The following is a 21,981-nucleotide window of genomic DNA, read 5'->3' on the forward strand; positions in this document are numbered from 1 at the left end:
CTTAAAATTGATCAACTCTTGCGCCTTTGCTTACACAGTGAGGCCTGCCTGCATTTTTGTCAATTACTTTTGGTATACTGATTTTCTATCTCTCATTTTGGTTTTCTGATGTCTTGCTAGGTTGTAAAATGCACACCACCTGCTATCACTCACAGTGCCTGCAATGTGCATTCCTTTGTCCACCGCCAGACCTGCTATACAAACATAAGTCTTTTTATGTAACAATAAAATCAAACGCGAAATAAAAATGCTTCTCCTGAAAACGGTCTATATTAGAAATTATTTTCAATCTTTTTTCCGTTATCGAATGTAAGTAACTTCAATAAAATATCACCCAGAGCTATGGCATCAGTGTTGCGTCACGTTTCGCATCTTGGAGGCATTTACCCCCTGGAGTTGACAGCAGCACAGCACCGAGGGTTGGTTTCATTCCTATAGTGTTTACATGCACTAGTTGGGCAGAAAGACACAAAAGCCGTTCGCAAGTATTTGGTTCCTCTTATTTCAGATCTCATCGCATCTTCCTTCAATCGTGTTCATTGGAGTACCGGATCCTTTCGTTTAATTGGTGAGTGCTTGTTTAAGTTGTTTTTAAATCTGCCATAGTTGCTATGTTGTGATCCCAAAATTTTTGCAAACACTGCAGACCATCCTTGCTAGAAAAAGGTCATTCGATATGTGATTAAGTTATATTCCTATAACATATTGCTCGTATTAACTCTGGTGATAACTGTTTTCACATTTTCCCAAGTCTTTAATTGCATTTCTTGAAGTCTGGTCTGGAAATGTTCACGGAAGTCGTTTTTAGTCATACCTCGACTTCTTTATTGAAAACGTCACAGGGTTTTTCCGTCAACGGCGGTCACTTTCAGTGACATCTCTTAGTTGTTGATTTATCTTGTTTTTTGTCTTACTGTGTTTTTTGTCTAGTTGCTTGTGTTATACAAGTTTTAAAGTCCTGCACTCTGGTGGTTTGATGCCATGCGATGCTAGCTTCTTACTCAAAAGTATGCCTCTTTGTTCGATAATTCAAGTGAGTGCTTGAAGGGCTCAAACTTCCCTTGTTGATGCCAAAAATTGGCAGTTTTTTAAACTTTTGCTTTTTTCTTTTCATCTTTTTGTGTGGATTTCGCTTGATCTCTCCGTAACAATAAATTACCATCTTTTTTGCTGGTGCAAAATTTCGCATTCTTCATTTCAAGTCGCTATTGGAATTATATTTAAGGTATATCACGTCACCCTATCATTTTTAACACTTTTATACGGAGAAATTGACCAAGATTATTTGACATTTTAAAAGATTTTGATACAACAAATTGGTCCGTATCTTAATCTGCTGGTTACTAAGTATCTTTCAGCAACTTAGAAGGAGATCAGACTGTTTCTAGATTTTGGATTGTTTCAACTCCTGAGCCGGACAGGAGTGAACAAATATTGATGTATTCACGGAAAAAGCAGATCTCAGATTAAAATACAATTGCAGTTTGCTGTTTCTCATTCAGGGGTGTCATGGCTTTAGATTTGTAGAGAAGACAGGCCTTGGAAGCTATATAAATGTTGTTAAACGACAAAGAATTGAAATCTCTTCTCCAATCTCATATGCATAAAGCATCTTCAAGTATTACCCGAATAAACAACCGACAAAATGCTTCGTTGTTATACCTAACAGTACTCCACGAGTATTTACAAAAGCTTTCTCTTCCTGCTACGATTAACTTCATTCAATTTTTTGAGGCGAATTACTTTAAAAATAGCGCTCTCTATTATTTAGAAAGTTTAGAAAATCAGTCACCCTACCTGTCTCCAAATCCTTGTCAAGGAAAATGAGACCCAATTGATACATAGTGCGGCCCATATCTGGATAGATGGGTAGAATTAAATTAAGAGCCATGGAGGATTGCACGAATGCGTAGAAAGTGGGCGGGCTGGATCCAATATTGAACAGCTAAAATCGATTCGCAGATAGGCTCAATTCGTTCTTGTGCCGTCATTTTCGATGTTGAACTTTCCCAAAAATCTCCATTATCGTTTACTAGTTATCAACAGAGAAAATCACATCACTTTTTTGCATCGTTCGAAGCAAATTCTCTATGTGGATCAGAATAATATACATTTGTTCAAAAATTGACTGTTTCACATTAAAAACTTCTCATGTGCCTTTGTTGTTAGTAATCCTCTGGTTTTACAATTGCTTAGATATTCGCTAGAAGAACGTTATCATTATAAATTTGTGTTATGTCAACGATTGGGATAAATTTGAAGGAAATGGAGAACTGTAGGACATGACATCACAATGACCTTTTAGGGCTTGAATGGTGATAATGTTTCGCAAATCTGAATTACATTCGCAAAAGGTCGTTGAACACCAAGAGCTCATGCCCAAGAAGACCTACTGAAGAAAACAAATTCCAAAAAGCAGAAACATGCCCCTTTCTTAAATATTCAGTCAACAGGCAAACAAAAATGCAGTTAAAACGAATTTTCATACATAGCATTCCATCCATAGCTTTCAACGTAAAAGTTCGAACTAATTATGGGAATGCTTCAAACTTTTCGATGGAAAGGGCAATATGATACTCATGTAAGGTACACTTCTGACCCTAAAAAGTTCTTTAGAAAACTTTGGATGCTAGCTTTGTATGCATATCATTTGCTACTGTGTTCAAGCTGTTGGATTTTTAAGCTTTCTAACTCTAATCTTAATGTAAAGTTGGCCCCAGAGCCACCTTGCTATGCCCTGTTATTTGTTGCTTGTAAAGATTTAGAACAGAAATTTGGTTGAAACCCAAGCATATTGAAAAAAAGGAAGAAAGCCCATGGTGTATAATTTCATCCATTGCTGCCAGGGAGTCGGAATTTTAAATTCTTAATGCAAGGCCTTTTCTAGTTCCAATTCGAAAGCTCATGGAAATTGCAATGCACGAGGAAAGCATTGTCATTTCAAGAGACCAACTAGGGTAGGGGATCGTTGAGTGTGAAGCCCTGTAGATACCCTTTTTACTTGAGTTTTCTTCGTAACTGCTAAAAAATGCCAAAACTTACAAGGTGACATTGGAAAGAGCAAATTAGATGCACAAATCATATTTTGTCACCCTTCTGGTTTGTCATACAAAATATGATTTTTCATAAAATATTCTAATGAATTCCTTAGTCTTTTTCTTTTATTTCAACAACGTGGTATTCTATAGTTTGTTATACTTGATTACTACATAGAAACTCTTTTGCCGTTCAAAGCACCAGAATCATGAATCTTATTGTCTTCATAATTGAGTCAATCATTAATAAAATCAGACTGATCGTCAGCAAGGCTGCTGGTTCCATTTAAATGTGACGTGTAACTTGATTCTCATTCGTTATTGTCACAATTTTATTACGGGAGATGAAAGTTTACAACATTTGATTTCTTGCCTTCGAAATAGGACAGATTTTCAATCGGTTCTTTGAAATTTGGTTATAGCGAAAAAGCTTGGTCTTTGTTTTAAAAAGGCTGAAATTAGTTTCCGACATGGCAAGAAAGCTTATCCTATGCTAGTGCCTTGCGATTTATATCTACGTTTTTCACTTGTAAGTTAAATCATTTAGTCTGAAATACGAAGGGATCTCGTCATTCGAAATCATCCCTGTTTCTCGTAGAAATGGCCTATATATTGTACGAGCAAAGTAGCTATTAGGGTCTAATACGTAGCAGTGGCACAAGTGCGGTTATGCAGTGATCCCTATAGCAACAAGAAACATAAACGTTGCGGCTTTTCGTTCCTCAAACCCACAATGCCATGGACGGTGATACATGTAGGAGGGGAATAGATTAGCGTAATAAATTTCGATCGATTTCAGAGAAACCTTACTGATACCCATATTATGTTTCTGGATAATCTTGTTGTCTGGGAAATTATAAACGTCACAAACAACATCACAACTGCAGGAACCTACTGTATTTGATTAAAATGAGACCTGACCGATGTCAGTAACTGTAGAAAGCCAATGCAGATATTACTAGTTACTCAGGGATCTATATTAATCCAGCTTGGATTTTGAAGCCGTACTTCCTACACACATGGTCATATTAATAATGGCCGGCTTGGTTATGATAGTTCTCCAGTTATTAAGAAATTTCTCAGGAACCAGAGCATACAAGACTTTAGCAACAAAAGTCTAAGCAATTTAGCAACATAGAAGTCTTTGGTGTTACTACAAATTTTTGGTGTTCAAGATAACATAGAATTGAAGCTTGTCTAATGTATTTTGTAGGACCTTCCTTTTTTGTCGTACGATTGTCAACAAAGCAAGAAATAACTTTGGATAGGTATCTGGATTTGTCAAGTCCAACTAATCCTTAATTCAATATTTATTCTGATTAGAATAGCTTCACCTTCCATTCTGCTGACGAAATGTAAATTTGACATTCGATACCGGTCTCTCTCTTACGATAACTGTTTTCAGAGCAAAGTCAATTTAGTCAAACACGATTTTCATTCGCAGGTTGAATCATTAAGATTTCAGAGTGTGTCACCCCTAGCAATGTTCTTTTTCTCAACATCAGCTGCTGCAAGTTCGAAAGTAGAAATGCGTTATTTCTCTATACAGAACTTTCGGTTTCTTGATTCAAGGACAACTAATATTTCCCATTTTGAAAAAGGAATGGCTACTTTTTAATGGTAACTGACGAAAATCGAATGATAAATTATTGATTCATTGTATAGGCTCCCTAATCTCAATCGTTACCTGTACAAGTTTTCAATGAAAACCTCTTTTAAAACTAAGATCCTATGTTTCCAACAATCTCGTAACAGTATTTGTAATCGATCTGTCGCCAAACATTTCTTTACGATACATTTCCTTTTACTCCTCAGCAATTTTACCAGAAAAACTGCACATCTAATGGATTTGAATCGTTTGTTTATTTATCAACTGCATTAATTGGGGCAGAGGAGGTCTGGCATCAAAATTGCAGGTCGGCTAGCAAACCAAAAGGGCCCGGTTCAGGGTGTGGTAGACTTTTTTGAACCACACCCGCTAATGAAAGCATATCGTAAAATACGATCAGCCCAAATGAATTATGGATGGGTGCTATACTTAAATCAAGGATTCTATACTGCTAAACTTTGCACAATAACAGCAAATCGGTAGTTCTTTTCTATTTGTAACTCCAAGAAACTCTTATAGCAGTATAAAAAAATGACCCTAGTCTAACACTTCAAGCAATATTGTCAAGTGAACCTAATGCAATATTCTGAAATTGAGCTAAAAATCCAACCTGCCAGTTCTGTTCTTGTACGTATCACCTTTTTATTGGTCTAGTTAGTATCTTGGCTACAATTTGAAATTAAGTAAACTACAAAAATTCTCACTCCAAAACATCACTGAGAGGACTCAAAATGATACCGATTCTTTAGTCTGTACCAAACTTGATTATTCTAAACACGTTGTTAATTTAACCATTAGCAAACAGAAAATTTCCATATAATTTTTCAAAATGCACCATCAGGGGGTTTCAGAAAAAGAAGAACTTGAAGGGAGGCCGGGAAAGGTTTTTTTGTTACTTTAAGGGAAGAAATTGAAGTACGAACGCAATTGAAGCGCTCGTACCAAGTTTTGCTCATTCCAATCTCCACTGATTTCGACCAATTTCATGATTCTTAGAACTAGGATGTTGCTTTAGAGCTGTCTTTGAAGATCTTTGTGAATGATGAAAAAATATATTCAGTTATGTTTACATTCGAGCCAGAGGTAATCAAGCTTTAAAAAAGCACGTGTAGATTGGATGCACAAATTACATTAAGACAGAGATCAGAAGGTGAATACCAATTAAAATCAACATTTGGTAAATTGAATTTGGTTCTGGAATAGAATTATAGCTTATTCGTTATTGTAGCTTACCAGTAAGGTATGTACCTGCAAGTTAGTTTCACTGCCACTACATTCCGGTTGCTGTGCCTGTGAGAATGCCATATCGCAAAGACCCATTAAGAAAATCTTGCAATTGTATTATCCTATGCTGTACACCTCGAACAATTTCGCTTAACGAAAAGTAGAAACTGCTTCAACTATTCGTCAAGCGAATTTTTCGATGCGCGAACGCTTTTCACACGAATTTTTCTTTCTGCGCGTGTGTCTTCACGTATTTTTCAGACGAGCGCCGCAAAAAAGCTTCAATGGAGATTGGCCTTGAAATTCGAAAGTTTGTTTTTGCGAAGATCCTATTTCGCTTCTTTTGGAAAAGTTGATTCCAAAAATTTGGCGTTTTTCTTGATTGGAGAAACTTTCTTCACTCGAAATTTTGTTCCTGGGGACGACTGATCATGTATGGTAGGTCATTATTAGCTAGAAATGTAACAATGACGACTCCAGACAACTACCAAAAGACAACAACTTCTTGATCTCTACGTACAGTTTCAAATTGTTTCCTAGGTGTTTCCTAGACAGTTATAGGCTTCTTGTATTAGAGCGAATTTGAAATAGATTTTCTGTATAGTGGATGTTGGTCGTAGTGGGGCCATGCGACCTAAGCACAGTCTTCATTTTCCTGCATTGTTGTGAAGCCAGCACGCTCTTTAGGGGCCTTGGCTGTAACTTTAATATCTCAGTTAATGAAAATTGTCCTCTTCAATGTTTTTAGAAAGGGCCCTTTATCAATTTTTTACTTTGAATACCCGAGGGCCCGACTCGCGATCGCCACTTTGCCACCCGGGCCAGACCACCCCTGATTGAGGTCTTACGCAGATGATAACCTAGTGCAAATGGAAGGGAAGATGACGAGAGAAAATTAAGAAATGGGGGCCATCTCGGTGACAGAAAATTATGACCAAGAAAATTGAGGTTAGAGGGAAGTGGAGGATATAGGCAAGTGACTGTGCCAATTAGCGATTCGATTAAATTAAGAAAAGTCATTGTGGCCAGCAAAGTCCAAAGTAAAGTAAACTCTTTAAGCTAGTCATACAAAAATATTTGTTTCTTTCTTATCTTTGAATCTATCTCAATCTTGTTCTTTGAATAAGAAAGAAACATCTAATGGTTTCGACTGGATTCTGGAAAATCTGTAATTTGTAGACCAATTTTCTTAGCATTCTCTGTATTAACTTTATCAAAATGCTGCACAAGAGCATCTTAAACATCGAGTATTTGCTAGAAGAAAACATAACGTCCAAGGTCATTTACTGCTGTTTTCTAATGAAAATGGGAATTTACTATCATTTATTCGTAAAAATAAAAAATGCACAGAACCACTGAAATGAAATCGAATATATCTGCTCCATCGACCCTCTGACATAGAACTCCTCAAGTACATTTACTTTTCACACCATGTTATCGTGTGACCTTACATCTTGAAAGGAAAGATTGTTTCAAATAACTGCGTTAAAGTGCAAATATCCTCTAAATCAGATGTTGAAAGGGACTTTGATGATGATTTCTCCGTTATGAAGTTTGCTGGAGGAATGCAAAGCATGGCTAACAGCCCCTGTCATATCTATGATTTCGCAATAATAGTAGGAATTCTTTCACAATATTCTCTCAAAACATTGTAGCGATGAAAGCTCCAAATTTGAATAATAAGGTCAGGTGTACTCCTCTCTGGACTTATTGTTTTTCAAGTGTACTTCATTTGTAGGATCATATCCCTAGCAAATTCTTTAAAAGTTTCAAGCAGTTTACATGATTCTCAAAGTTTAAAAAAAAAACCTATTGACACCAAAATTTGTTACATCTTAATGGTATTCTTTGTAGTGCCATAGCAGTGTTGCTAGAAATACAGACGAGAATCTTCAGGGTCTTTTCTCTTTTGCTCAGAGGTTGATGTTAAAACTGTAAGTAAACATTTTTACATGTTTTAAAGTGGTTACGGAATGTCTTCCATTTCGGTAAAATAGGGCAATGTTACTACGATTTTCTATCCGAAAACATTTTGTCTAGTTTTTTGGATATCCAGGAATCAGTAATCCACGAATCAAGGAAACAGAAGCAAAAAAACACTGTTTGTTCTTTATTTAGTATGAAGTATGAAAAATAGATATAACACCTTGAATGTAAAGACTAATTGATAAAGTCTTAAAAACAAGAATGGATATTTCCGTAAGCAAATATGGCCAAATCAAGAATAGTTAAAAAATAGACACAATAGGAAAAATAAACTCCCTTTTCTCTCTAAAACCACGAAAATTTGCCTCCGATTTCATTTGAATAGTATTTCCACATCAACATATAGTATTTTATACTTTTTTTGCCCTAAAGGCATCTTCTGTGACAGTTTACCGCACAATAAGAGATAATTTTATTTCGTGAGCATTTCGGCTCGTTTTTAACATATAATCCATAAAGAAATGCATTTTTATTCATTATATTTGTTTGTTGATACCCTTTGTGCTTATTTTCTGCATTTGATATACATTTGACCGGTAAAGGAGCAGAACTGTTAAATGAAAAAGTCCTGTGTTCCATGTGCAAATAATCCAGTTACTTCGCTTCTTCAATGCCATTCATCTTTTTTCATACCATGCAATCTGTTGCCTGTAAGCAAGCATACACTTAAAGCGTTGTGTGCACGGATTATAATTGCGTCATGATTCACACCTTGATAAGGAATTTCAGGCACTACACTGCCGAATGGCGCTTCACAGGAGCATACGATGTTGGAATTCTATTGGCCATTTGCCTTTCTTTTCAGTAAAAATAAACATTGCAAAATAAGCATAAAAAACCTACCAAAATAAGTAAATATATCATCGAAGTTCTAAGATTTCTGGAATGCAACGACGTAAGGAAGAAAATCTATCGGGGGGCTCCAGTATAACTTGACGACATTCATATCGTGGTTTAAGCAAAAGTTTGTTCTAAGGAAACTTCGATAGTTTTTCGATAACTGTCAAACCTTCATCATGCAAGCAGCATAAGCAGATTTCAAAGAAAACATTTGATAAACTTAAATTCTTTTACTTCTGACAACCTTTGTCAACGACAACCATCTTGGCCCTTTTCATCAGGGTTTTTGAAACTTGCTTGTTTTCTTCACTGTAGCAAGAAAAACAGTCTGCTGAAAGTTTCATTCAGTATAGCTCTGGTAATAAACATAAGAGGCGCTCAAATGACAAAGCAAATGCCCACGACTCAACAAATCCTCGTGTTGTACCGCCTGAACTTATCGCGACTTTCTCGATAAAAGAGTAAACATTATTGGCAAATATTCCAGCAGGAACAATTTGGACTTCAAATTATTTAATAAGCTGTACTGTGATTTTTTTACTTCTATGGTTAGAACAATTAACTGAACCGTGCTCTTTGGATCTATATAAATAAGAAAGCAACCATGTTTGAGTATCTCTTACAGATTTTAAAAGTTGTTTGAGCAGGTCTTCAACATGCTAGCGTCTTTTCTGCTCCCATCAAACAAAGGCTCTAATTCAAGAGAAAAACAACAACTACCAATCACATATCTGTACATCCATATCATTTGTAATATCATATGGCAAAAGGCGTTACCACCGCCAATCTTAGACGGATCTGTAACTAAAACGCGGATCTGTTAAACTGATGCCTGCAGTATCATAAAGGCACTAAACGAAAGGCGGCCCGTATCAGACCTTTGAAGGGGCCTTATTTAGACAAGGTGCTTGTAAACTTCGTCGCTTTTATCAAGTAGACATGCAAAATAAGATGAGTTCATTTATCAATTTGCAGCTGAAGTGAGTAGGTTTTTATTTCAACCTTTTTTATGTTCCCTTTACACTTCCAGCAAGCTGTCGCTATAGGTAAAGAAGAATGATCCAGCTTTTAGATTAGCTTATCGAACATACACAATGAAAATTGAGATTTGTTATTCAAATCCTTAATAATGTTCTTTTTACGCCACCATTTTTATGCAAGAGCTGCAAGGCAGTTCAGTTGATTATAAATTTGCCATGGCAACATGTTTCAACTTTCTTGTTGTTAAACATGCAATACTATGTTCATTTTTATCAAGGAAATGTTTTGTTTACAATTTCTTATATGAAAAATGTTCACAAGTTAATTAAACTTGTAAATTTTCTGTAAAATAACACAGAAGGCAATAAAGTTGCAAGCTCCATTGGGTTCAATTCCAAGCAAAAGAGAAAGATCACGATTAAAATTAAAAATATAAGGCATAAGAAAAGAAGTATGATTTAATAAAAGAGATGAGGTGCTGGTTTATTAAAATCTAATTGTTCAATATTTTACATCAGGGGTTTCTTTACAAAAGTATAAAATTATTGTTGCAAAGGGGAAATTTGTTTTATCTTAACATTTATGTCATGTACCATTTATGATAATGCTTCCTTATCTTTTATCTGATAACAAAAATTAAACTTCAAAGAAAATTCGTAAATTCAGTTTTGTAACTTAATTTATACTGTAGTTAATCTATTTTAAAACAACATATATCATTGTATACACACTGCAGAGAGCCAATTTTACAGCAACAAAATCTTGTTTGAAAATCTCAACATCAAGATTTAGGCCAGGTGACCAAAAACAACAAATAAGTCTTACTTGAAAATTATAATCCGCATTTAGGCCAGGTGATCCAACAGCCCGGCAATCTGTAATGTACTTAAGTGATCAAGCAAGTGTATACTTAAGTGTATCAGTCAGCTTTTTTACGAGATTTCATAAACCAGTAATCTTGAATGTATCCTTGGCAGCATATTTATGTTGATCTCTTCCAGGCTCTTTAAGAAGTCCATTGCTTTGATATTATTTTAACTACTGCCATTTGCTGGTGAAATTTCGATGTCTCATTTTAATAATACATCTCTAACAATTCCTCAATAATTGCTCATCACTTTTTCGGTTGCTCTGTAAATATTCTCATTTTCTTTTGCTGTTTGCTATAACTCACTATAATAGACTGCTTTGATAAAGATCAAACTGTTTTGGTCAGCATACAAAGCTGAATCCTCAGCTCACAATTTGTCCTTCCAAATGCGAGCGTCTACAGAAAAGGACAAGCTATTCCATCTTACATCACTTCCCTCCACAATTTTTTAATTTGTGAGCGTTTTACACCATACTGGCATTCACTCCTGAAAATTTTTAAATTTTAATGACAGGCAATAGAAAAAACCAGAGTTTAACTATTTTGGCTGATTCCCGAGAGGGGGAGCATTCTGTTAACATTTCTTCACAAACAAGAACGTTCCAGGGATTTTGTTGCTCCCGATGAGGAGAAAATTGGTTAGAATCAGTTGATAATGCAAGGAAAGCAATATTATAGAGAAATAGTGCTATTGGATAGAAGATGCAAGTCTTTCTTTGGTGCCATTGCGCAGGAGTCGGAAAACCTGCAAATTTCGTTGTGACAATATTTAGATCTTTTTCCAGTAGAAGCGGATCCATGCCAAAACGAGCATTGATTATCTATACTGGACTTTCAAGAGCAACCCATTATTTTTTCAATTAAAAAAGAAGTTGCTGACAGAGAAGATAATTTGGAACGTAAACAAACAAGACAAGTAACGATTTGCAAAAAGGAGATTTGTAGCTATACATTCCCAAAATCAGAAATGCATATTTTGGTGTCAATAAACAGCAAAACCTTTCCTAAGTTTGTAAATTATTAAGTTTGTAATTAAGTTTGTAACTCTCGCTCTCAAGTATTTTCTCTAAAATCCTATAAAAATACTATAGCATACCATCATCCATACTTGATTAAAATTAAGGTAAACCATCTAAAATAATATCTACAGCAAAAAAATCATTTCAACAATTCACCCTTTTTGAAGGCAATTCACCCTTTTTAGCCAATCAACTAGTTTTTTTATGTGAAAATGAAAATTAGCGGATTCTCCTATTCATTTCTGGTAGGTCATCGTCTAGTTTCTCGCTGCCAGAGAGCAACGATGTCATATATTTTTTTACAATCGATAAATGCGAAGCAGCAATTTAGGTCATTTACAGTAGATTTTGCAGCACATCTTAATTTAATCGATCGTAAGGCTTATTTCCTCCTTCAACTCATGATTAAAGATTCTTATCACGACAACATCCAGCGTTGCTTGAAATCTTCCCATAGATTTAAGGATGAGTTCTGTTGAAAAACAGAGACTTTCTGAATTGAGCATCTGCCTACTTAATAGCCACAATTCTTCATCACTCGCACATATATTTCGACCTTTGAGAAGGAAAACAGTTTATATTTGGTTAGTACATGAAGTCAGCCAGGAAAAAAATCTTCAAGTGGGTGCCATCATCAAAACATTAACAAAAAATAAAAATTGATTCATGCAGATTCATGCAGTTCTCGTTACTGTTATACAAAACATTTTAAAGGAAGAGAAATAACAATATTCAAAGCACATTTTCAACGATGAAAAGTTTTTGTTTGCGATGATTTCACAGTAATATAGAATTCAATCTTTAGAACGAAACAGTAAGTTTGCAAATGTCTCTTTCGCTTTTTGGCGCTTGAATAAAGAATATCGAATAAAGAAAATTTGGCATTAAAATGAAATATCTCCGATCTTGGAATATCGCAATAGCCTGTTACTGAAAAATAGCTGAATGATAAAAGTTCCATGAAGGAAATGTGAGTTCTTTCTAACGGAAGGCAAAACAACGAAACGAAATTGATTGTAATCTTCCAGATGTCTCACAAATTATGTTTTATATGATTTCTTTTTGTGTTTTGTCAAATATATGCGAAATTTTGTGAGGCGTTGGCAAAAATTCAGACATATAAATAGTGAAGAATTAATCTAGCTGTCTCTTTTGTATTATTTGACATCGATCAGTTTTATAGAAAATGTAAAAACTGATCTGGCTAAGAGTATATGAATTTTGTAAATTGCAGCTGAAGCAAGAAAAAACTGTATATGTAATTGTTTTGTTCGATTGAGCATATTCTCCATTTCTTTTGTGGTACAGATACGTTTGTATTTTGTTTGAACTCTTCATTTGTGAACTTAGTTTTTTGCAAATAGTTGTTGTGATAAGGTTAATTAAACATTTATGATATATTTGTTGTTTGAACAGTTGTTGAAATATTTAAACATGTAATATCCCATGAATTTAAGACGAGTAGGCTTCGCTGTATGTTTGAAAATCCGATTTTGTACCATTGCATTAAATTTAAGTAGCAGCAAGGCTGATGGAAGAAGCATTTACAATGTAAATTAATTTGATTGTGAAAAACAAAGTTAATGACTAAAAATCTGAACATAAGAATGAACACAAAGGTTTATTAATGATATAAGCATTCTCTTTACCTGTTTTTTTTATAGCAAAATAGCTAATTTTTATCGAAACAAGGTTATACTGAACAAATCTGACAAGAGAATTTGCTATTTCCAAACTGAGAATTTAGGGCAGAGCAGAACTTTGCCAATGAAATAGTCTTAATTCTAAGAAAAGACAAAAAATTGAATGTATTTGCCATTGAAGGCCTTCCGAATTAGGAATTACGGCTTCAAGTAAATCTTAATTATTTAGTCCTTACGTTTGTAGTTCACAGGTTCTGTTTGAACTATTCCATCATACTATAGACTAATGATATAGCCGAAGATTGTACTTTTCATCTTTACCTTCAAGGTGTTGCCGATAAATGACTTCTTAACTATACGAACCTGTTTGAGCTGTTAGAATGGCTCGTTCTGATTGTTTCTTAGGCGAAACGTTGCTATGCTCACATCACATGATGGTTCCTTGAATAAGGTCAAGCTTAGAAAGCTTGCATTTCAATTCAACTGAAGCAAAGTTGGGCTTGGCATACAAGGATTAATTTTTTTACTGAGAGGCCTTTTTATTATATTTTGGCCGAAATTTCCGGCTTAGCAAATCTCTAATTTTTGTTAAAGACGTATTCAAAGGGCGGTCTCCTGTCAGCAGGAACCCTGTAACGTAGGTTCTTTTTGCAAGACTTTTGCTTGTATAATGAATGAGGAAGAAGAGGTTTTCAAAAGCAAAACAACATGCATAAATGCAAGGAATCGTTCCGCAAGCACAGTTCGGAAATTCTAAGAAAGCGCGGAGAGAAGCATGCTCAACGAAGCTCGTTCATGTTCCACATTTTTTGGGCCCTTTTCTGCCGTTCTATTCTTGATATCTAGCTTCACTGTTGTTTTCGATTAGTTCTTATCTGCTTTTTCACCATTAGATGACTTGGAGTTATAATTTTCTACAACGCTTTGAGGTTCTATGAGTTGGGCGTTTAACAGAGAGAGGCTTTTTTTCTCTGTGGTTCTATTGGAGCTTTTTTCCCAACAGTAGCTGGCATAAGTGGATGTTCCAACGATCGAGGATTTAGGTTGAGGACAAGCATGATGCAAACAATCTGAAAAGTGCTTTGCAAAGAAATAAATCGTTAAATCAAAAATTTGATAGCAAGAATTTTACAGAAAATTTCTTGCTTTCAATTCCACTCAATAAGAAAGGTGTTTTCTTGTTTGGCATTGTCAGATGACTTTTCAAACGATAGCAAATTATTGAGCGGCTGTTTCAAGCATTTTGGTATAACCTAGATGGTTTTTAATTGAAGGGAAGTTTAAAGAATGTTTTTGTCACAAAACAGTCATTGAAAAACCAATGTAAATTTTTGTATCCTTCTTTGATGATGACGCAAGCAAAAAAAGGAACTTATCTTTATCCAAAAACGGAATCAGAGGTAGCTTATAGGACTGCTAAGGAAGGTTTAACTGATTCTAGATACAGAGAAATGAAGGCACCTTCGACCTATCAATTCTACCGGAACCACGTGTTTGCTGCATCTTGTATGCAATTGAGACTCATCATGTTTGGCACTGAGCACAAGTCTACAGCTGTCCAATTCTCAAACATGGAATTCGTTGTTTAGAGGAACTTGTGCTTTACTCTGAAATGTCTTTATTGCAGTTTGCAATTGAAATTCAAAGAACAGCGATAGTTAGCAATACATAAATTGTCTGTATTCAAGAATTCTGGATCACCTGGCCTGATAAAAATATGCATTTGACAAAACCACATTCAAAATGTTTTTGCGAAAAATGTCTCAAAATGTGGAATTATAATGTCTGAAGATAGACAGAAAAGCTTAGCTTTAAAGAAGTGATAGAACTCGAGCTTCAAAGCTGTATATCGTGGAATAAACAGAGCAACAAGCAATCTATGTTAAATAAACAGACAGTATCCATGTTTATCACAGTATGTAATATCACGGTATTCAAAGCTCGTGAAGCATATCCAGCGTACTTTGACGACATTAAAAAATATCGATTTGTTTCGTGGCATTGAAAGGTGCAAGTGTTTATAGAATCTTTCTTATAGTTTTAAAAAGCAGTCTAACTTCTCCATTAGATAAAAAGAATGATAAGAAGATTTTATCAAGGTCACCAGATATTCTAACTGGTGCCTCATTATTGCAATCGTTTGGAATTTGAATGAGGAAATTTCTCTGGTGAATAAGGAAATTTCATTTTATTCGCAGGTTATGTCTATAAAGAAAGAGCTATAATCTTGGTTGCATCACCTTTCAATGGTTAGTTCAGTTCTTCATACATCTAGGTCACTTAATTAAAATCAGATTATTCCAAATTAAAGTTATTTGGATACATAAAATGATTCATTGTAAGAGCAATTGAGAGAGAGATTATTAATCATGTTTGCTCCCAATACCACATGTTAAAAATTTTGAGTTAAGATACGTGATTGAGTGTACGTGATTGAAAAGAGGCGATTTTTCATAGATTTAATCAACTCAATACAAGCATTTTAAGACATATAATGTCATCTAGATATCTTATCATGATGCAAGCTAGATATTTACAAGTTTTTTGCAAAGCATTTTTCTTCTCCATTGTTTTCTACTCTGTCAGTAAATTTGCTAAAACTAAGCCAGCCTTCATTCTGTAATTTCTTATAAAAAGCAAAGTCCTTTGCTGTTTTAAATTGAAATGCATAAAATCTTTCCTTAGAGATTTATTGCCAAGTTTTTCCAAGGATAAGGCGACTGTAAGAATATTTAAATAATGGTACTGACCTTGCCTTCTTGCTTGACACTATTATCTGTTATAATGTCCTAGCTTAATTCCATGTAGTGTCTCAGTTTGCGCTTATCTTCAGAAAAAACCTGGTTGCATCCCTTATGAGAATTTAGAATTTCACATGAGAACTTATACAACTTAACACGCGTTAAAATTTATAACAGCAATTTAGTTGCTGCTAGGAATGATCAACATTTTCTAAAGTACAAGTGTATCATGGAATATTGGGGTAGAATCCGGTGTATTTGAGTCAGTCAATAATAGAAATGGTCAGTTGACTTTCTTCGTTACAAGTTAAGGCATTAGTAAAAGGCTTTGCGTACTGTTATGTGTATCTTTACACTTGAACGAAGTGCATTTCGAGTGAAAATTTGTATCATCTGATAAGTGTTTATCAATCACGTAACCTGAATCTAAGATATGATTTGTAAACAAGATCAATTTGCTAAGAAGAAAAGCCGATAGGGAGACCAATTGATTTTTAAAAAACACCTGCTCTGAGACTGACTGCGATGCCGTTTCACTCGTCTTGTCTGAGGGTATCGATAGTACTTAGAGAATAGAGTAATCACTAGGCACAGCTGGGTCCCTACTGCGCCATATTCGCTTGATATTAAAACAGGCTTCACTTTTTGTTGAACTTTTTCAATGTGCTTTCTTGATTTGGGATTTGTTTTGATTAAAAAAAAGATATTGTTACCACCCGCAGGTAAATAATTGTGAATTAATTTTGGGACACAGTCTTGCAATTTAGCGTAACTCGATATCATGCAATAATGCCAAGCCTATCGTTCACTTTCTTTCAATTTGAGTTACGAGCTTGTTAGTAATCAAATTAACGTGATCTGCTACCACACCCGTGGGTACCTGATCTGATGTCAGTGCAGCCTAATTCGACGCCTCTGCAGTTTATAATAGGATCTTTTAAATATACTGTAGTTTTGAGCAGTTCGTCGGCTGTGCCATAATGCAATGTGATCTCAGTGCAGTTCTCTCTTCATGCTTCTTTTATCAAAGAGTGTATGGCCTATTTTTGTACAATAATTTTGTTGCAGTTTTAATTCATTTAATTCCTTTTGATTCATTTGGCATTCATTTTCTTAGGCAAGCTCTCCATGCTTTTCTTCATAGACAGCATCTGCCGTGCATTAAGAAAATATGATGTTATATCAATTTTAGAGAAGAAAGCTACTAGGCTCACATTGCCAATTTAGTGAGACACGTCTGCAAATCCGGTAGTATTTTTTGAAATGGAACGATGAAATTTGAAATGGAATAAAAATGTAGTTGAGAGCATACTTACCAAAAAAGAATACTTTCTCAAAAATAACGAAATCGATGATCAGTTGCCGTGGAGGGGGACCTCATACTTAGAAATGTCAATTGACGCCTTGCTATGCTATTGACTATCCGTCAATGAACAATTTCCTAGTAATTTTTATGAGTCTGTAAATGGCTTCAATGATTTCAGATACACAACAGAGAGCCTTTAACACAAATGCAAGTATGTAGGGTGAGACCATAGGTGTGATCTTAAGTCTGGCTTCTAGAAGTTCGTTACAGCAGAATCCCCTGTCATGATTTAGGACGGCACCTCTACTATGAGTGCAAAGTCATAGATAGGAGAAAATACAACTAAAGTTCTTTTCAAAGTTTTTTATTATCGCCAAAGAAGCGGAGAAACACCTTTGCTGAGTCGAATTCAGCAACATCAGCTAGTTGAATTGTGCCATGCATCCGGCCATTTGAGACAGGCCCACGTGGTAAGGTTTCTGAACGATATCCAAGTAACGTTGATCACTTAGAGACTTTTTAATTGAAGAATTTCGAACTGTTATTGTGAAAATATCTTGATGTTTTTTTGCACGAGTAAACATTTTGAATTTTCAAAAGACACTTGTGTGACTGGGACACAAATTTATTAATATTTTATCATTGTTAGTAGTGGTAAATCCTTCTTTTCGACAAGCAAAAGAGAACAAATTTCTCATGCAGATTTGCTAGGTAGATGCTTTCAATGTTGTTTGTTATTTCTCAACTTGAAAAGGCCATGTGGACATGAATTATTTACGTTCCTCGGCTCTATAATTGTCGGTTAAGGAAGGTTAAAGCCTAAAACTATGAGCAAGCAGAAAAATATCCCACGATTCACTGTGCAGTTTGCTGGGCATGACCATCGGGTTCAAATTGAATGGCTGAATGTTTTTTGGTGTTAAGCATTCACGTTTTGAGTAAAAATCAATACCAGAAATCCATCATTCAGCATTTTTTGTTTGTTCATCACCAAGTTTCCGTTCTCACCCAACAATAAAAAAACAAGTAGTGCTGCATTATTCTGTTTTTAGAGAATAGTTTTATTTGGCAAACTTATAACAAATTTTTAACATCGCTCTTTACGTTGTAATGTAAAAAAGTCATAAACTTATGAATAACTTTTTATTCATTGATCCCCTATTGCACTGAAGCAATTTATGCATCAGTTATGCGTTTATATTATGATTATTGTTTCTGTTCACGACGCAGGGAACTATGGGAGCCTTTTGAATGGGCTTTTCAACTGCCAGGCAACTTTAATTTTGGTTTGCTGCGGCGCATTAAGAGCACAGTGCGATAAGATTCTTTTTTATCATAATGTGAACGGCCATATCTGAGTAGCAATGCTGTTGCATTTTATGAAGGAAGGTTTCCTTTTAATTTTTGTTTCGCCTTAGAATTTAGCTTTTTTTTCGCCCGGGAGACGAGTTCTCTAAAAGTTGGGGGTGTACGCCTCCCAACCCCCCCCCCCCCCCGTACGCTACATCCTTGCTGGAGACGACAGGTGACAAACCGCTAAAGCATTAGTAGAAATTTACTTCCAACTGGGTCATATTCATTCTAAGCTCTCCAATGTCATTTCATATCTTTCAATAATCATTGCGTTAAAGAAAAATATTGAAAATGTGCCATTAAGATTTGCAGCTGTCGCAGATCGCTGTGGCTCTTCGGTGTTTACTGTTGACCGTGTTGCCTTAGACGAGGATGGATTTGAAATATGAAGTAATTGCAGCTTGCTGGTAGTATATAGTGATTTTACTTTGGAAGGTAAATGTCGTCCGAGAAAAGTGCTCTAGCTACTGTACTAGGGACAACAGGGCCCGAAATTCGCTGGCTCTATAAGAAAAAAACAGCTCATTTCTTTCAAAGAATTTTCAGTTTATAAAAAGCTGAAAAAACAGATTATTTTTTAAGAGAACACTTTATTTTCTTTACTTTGAAGTTCATTGGTTCTGTTTATACGAATGAAAGGATATTTTCTTTAGATCCATCTCGTTATGATTAAATTTGTGGTACATCAGAGGAAACTATTTTCAATATTTTGATTTATGTTTTCCACGCTACAAATGAATATAGAAGTATTTTATTTCTGTGTTAAATTTATGTGTTAGATTTAAATAAAGCCTTTTTTCAAAGCAAGCTATCAGAAATTGTATATCCATATAAGTAGCAACTTTTCTTTCAAATTTCATTTGCATTATATGCAATGGATTTAAATCGTGATAGTTTAGAGTAGTTCTGTTTTATTCTTTCATAAATTTTCAAAAATAACGAAGCATCTCAAAGCACTTTTGCATTTACGAGCCTCTGCTTATTCTTAAACAGATTGGCCACAGTTTTTTGCTGGGATGAAAAACTTTCGAAAGAAAAGGATAAACAATACATTAAGTGACGTCATACTTTCTCTTACTCTCGATATCTAGAATGAAGTAGAAAGTGTTTGTCTTAATATCCCAGTCATTGATTCAAATAGGAGTTTTATTGTTTTGGGATGATTTTTAAGGAAAGGGAAGGTAACATGCAACATGTCTCACTTTCGGCATGTTGATACTGTGGTGTTAAATATAACGCTAATATTTGGGCATGTTGATACTGTGGTGTTAACGCTAATATTTAATTGTGTTCTATTGTTAATGTAAATTACAGCAACTATCGCCATAAAACAATAGATGACCAATATGAAGTTTTAATCAAGCATGTATTTCTTGTGTACAAAACGCCTTTCATTAGAAGCTGCCTACGAATAAATGCAACAGGGGTTTCGCCTTTCAAATTTTTATTCATTTGGGCAATTGTAGTGGATTGCGAGAATTCATTCATTTTTAGAAAATTTTCCTTGCATATATGATATGCAAACAAATTTTCTAAATTGATATTTCATAGCAATTTCTTCCTTTACATCCTCCAACAAATGTGGGCAGTTTTAAACTATTAAGATTTTTATCATGAGAAGTTCTTTTTAAAAAAGAATAGCCACGTTTGAATAAAATCCGCATCTTTCTGACCTAAAATCAATAGTAGCTGCGGCTTTTATTCAAGCGAATACGGTATTTACTTTTTCTGATATCAACAGACTTTGACCAAAGATGCCACTGCATATCAAACACTACCCTGTTTTTGAAAGCTTTGGACGTCCAAGGTTTATCGCAGTTAAAATTCATGCAGGCTTATTGTGCTATCGAAGCTCATTTATTATAAATGGCTAATTGTTGTTATCAAAACGCCGGTGAATTGATTGGCCAATAAAAAGTGCTAGAAGAAATCTCATATTTTTCATTAATTATGAATAAGCAATGTTTTCAATGAATTCTGGCCATAAGAGCAACAAGGTTCATTTCAATGTTCATTAGCCCACCAGAATGCATTGGACAGAAGCCTGCTGAAAGAAATTTAATCGACACAATTCACTGAGAAACCTTTAGTCAAGCAGAAGATCTAGAGAGATCAAGACCAAGTCGACAAAATTTTTTATCACCAATCAGCATTTTAAAGGTTTATATATATTTGAATTTGATAATATTTTTATCTTTATATCACACTTGTATTTTTTTGTTAAACTTTCGATATTCTTTTGCTTTTGCTATATCAAAGTCATACGATGTTATGTTTCTCAAAATAGTCATGTTTTTATCTTACAAATAGGTAGAACAGTTTTATCTTACAAACAGGTAGAAATGATTATTTTAGATTTCTTTACCTGAAATAAGGAGTGATTGAGCAATCTGAGTGAAGAGAAAGATTTACCCTTACAAAACCGGCCACCCGGCTAAAAAGTGAAATCTAAAAAGTAGTGGTTCTGCCTTAGAGTACTTTTAATCGTGATTCGTATTCAAACGCTAGACGTATTTGTAGATTCAATGAAAAGGTAATGCGTCTTCGGATTTGCTTCACTCCTATCTACTAGTTATTTTTTTGTTTTTTTAAACCTGACTGGCTTGTTAAAAGATTAACATAGAGATTCTAATGAATGGAGCAACTTGATCACCTTTGCGTTATCTTGCCAGATATTTTGTTACATTTTTTGTGTTACATTTTTCTGCATTTCAACCATTACTTTATCACAGAGCGTGTTCTGATTAGATTAAATTGAAACAATGAATGCTGCTGCCACGATTACTATCAACTCAGAAAAAGTCCTTCAATCTGTGATAGCAATTTTCTGTCTAATAGAGATAAGTTCTGTCTCTAGAAACGATCCGAAATATTTTTTGACACTCTCAACAGTATAAAACCTCAGAACACAAATCGAAAGCTTTAAAGCTAGAGAATTAAAACCTCTATTTAACGAAGTATCACCAGAGGCTGAATAAACCGCGCATAACTGCATTGCATTAAAGTTTCTACAGGGAGTTAAAAACCATAGAACCGTCGAGAAACATTTCACATACACAAATCTACTTTTCAAAAAACCTATTAGCAAAGTTTTATGATGAAAGACATGTAGTAAAAAATAAAACTTATAATATAAGACTAGGAAACTGGTTTTAATAGTCAAGGAAACTGGCTATCTTGTTTACAAACTCGACCAACTTTTTCTCGTTTCCTTTTATGGTTGAATAATTATGGTGAACGTGTATTTATGTAACTAAAAAGATAAGCAAAATTTCATTAATTTTGATTTGCTTTTCATTTATTTTGATATTCTCTTCTAACTCCCCGTCTGTAGTTTCAGAAGTGCCTCAACTCGGGGACCACGCAACATATT

At 34.8% G+C, this 21,981-nt stretch overlaps 1 protein-coding gene across 5 annotated transcripts in view; it reads left to right on the plus strand.

Annotated features, from left to right (window-relative positions):
* The first annotated feature begins 224 nt into the window (after positions 1-224).
* LOC135687973 (adenosine receptor A2b) overlaps positions 225-21,981 on the plus strand; it is a 33,155-nt gene continuing 11,398 nt past the window's right edge. Inside the window, exons 1-2 of one of the 5 annotated variants that reach the window (XM_065204622.2) lie at positions 225-568; positions 15,407-15,457. The gene's annotated coding sequence lies outside the window, so the exon portion shown is untranslated. Of the gene's footprint in view, positions 569-7,827; positions 9,675-15,406; positions 15,458-19,624; positions 20,769-21,981 lie in introns of those variants that run through there. The other 4 variants (XM_065204623.2, XM_065204625.2, XM_065204626.2 and 1 more) reach the window with 4 other exon arrangements.

This window comes from Rhopilema esculentum, unplaced genomic scaffold, assembly GCF_057945365.1.
Source record: "Rhopilema esculentum isolate cy_ngs unplaced genomic scaffold, ASM5794536v1 HiC_scaffold_36, whole genome shotgun sequence".
Classification (NCBI taxonomy): domain Eukaryota; kingdom Metazoa; phylum Cnidaria; class Scyphozoa; order Rhizostomeae; family Rhizostomatidae; genus Rhopilema; species Rhopilema esculentum.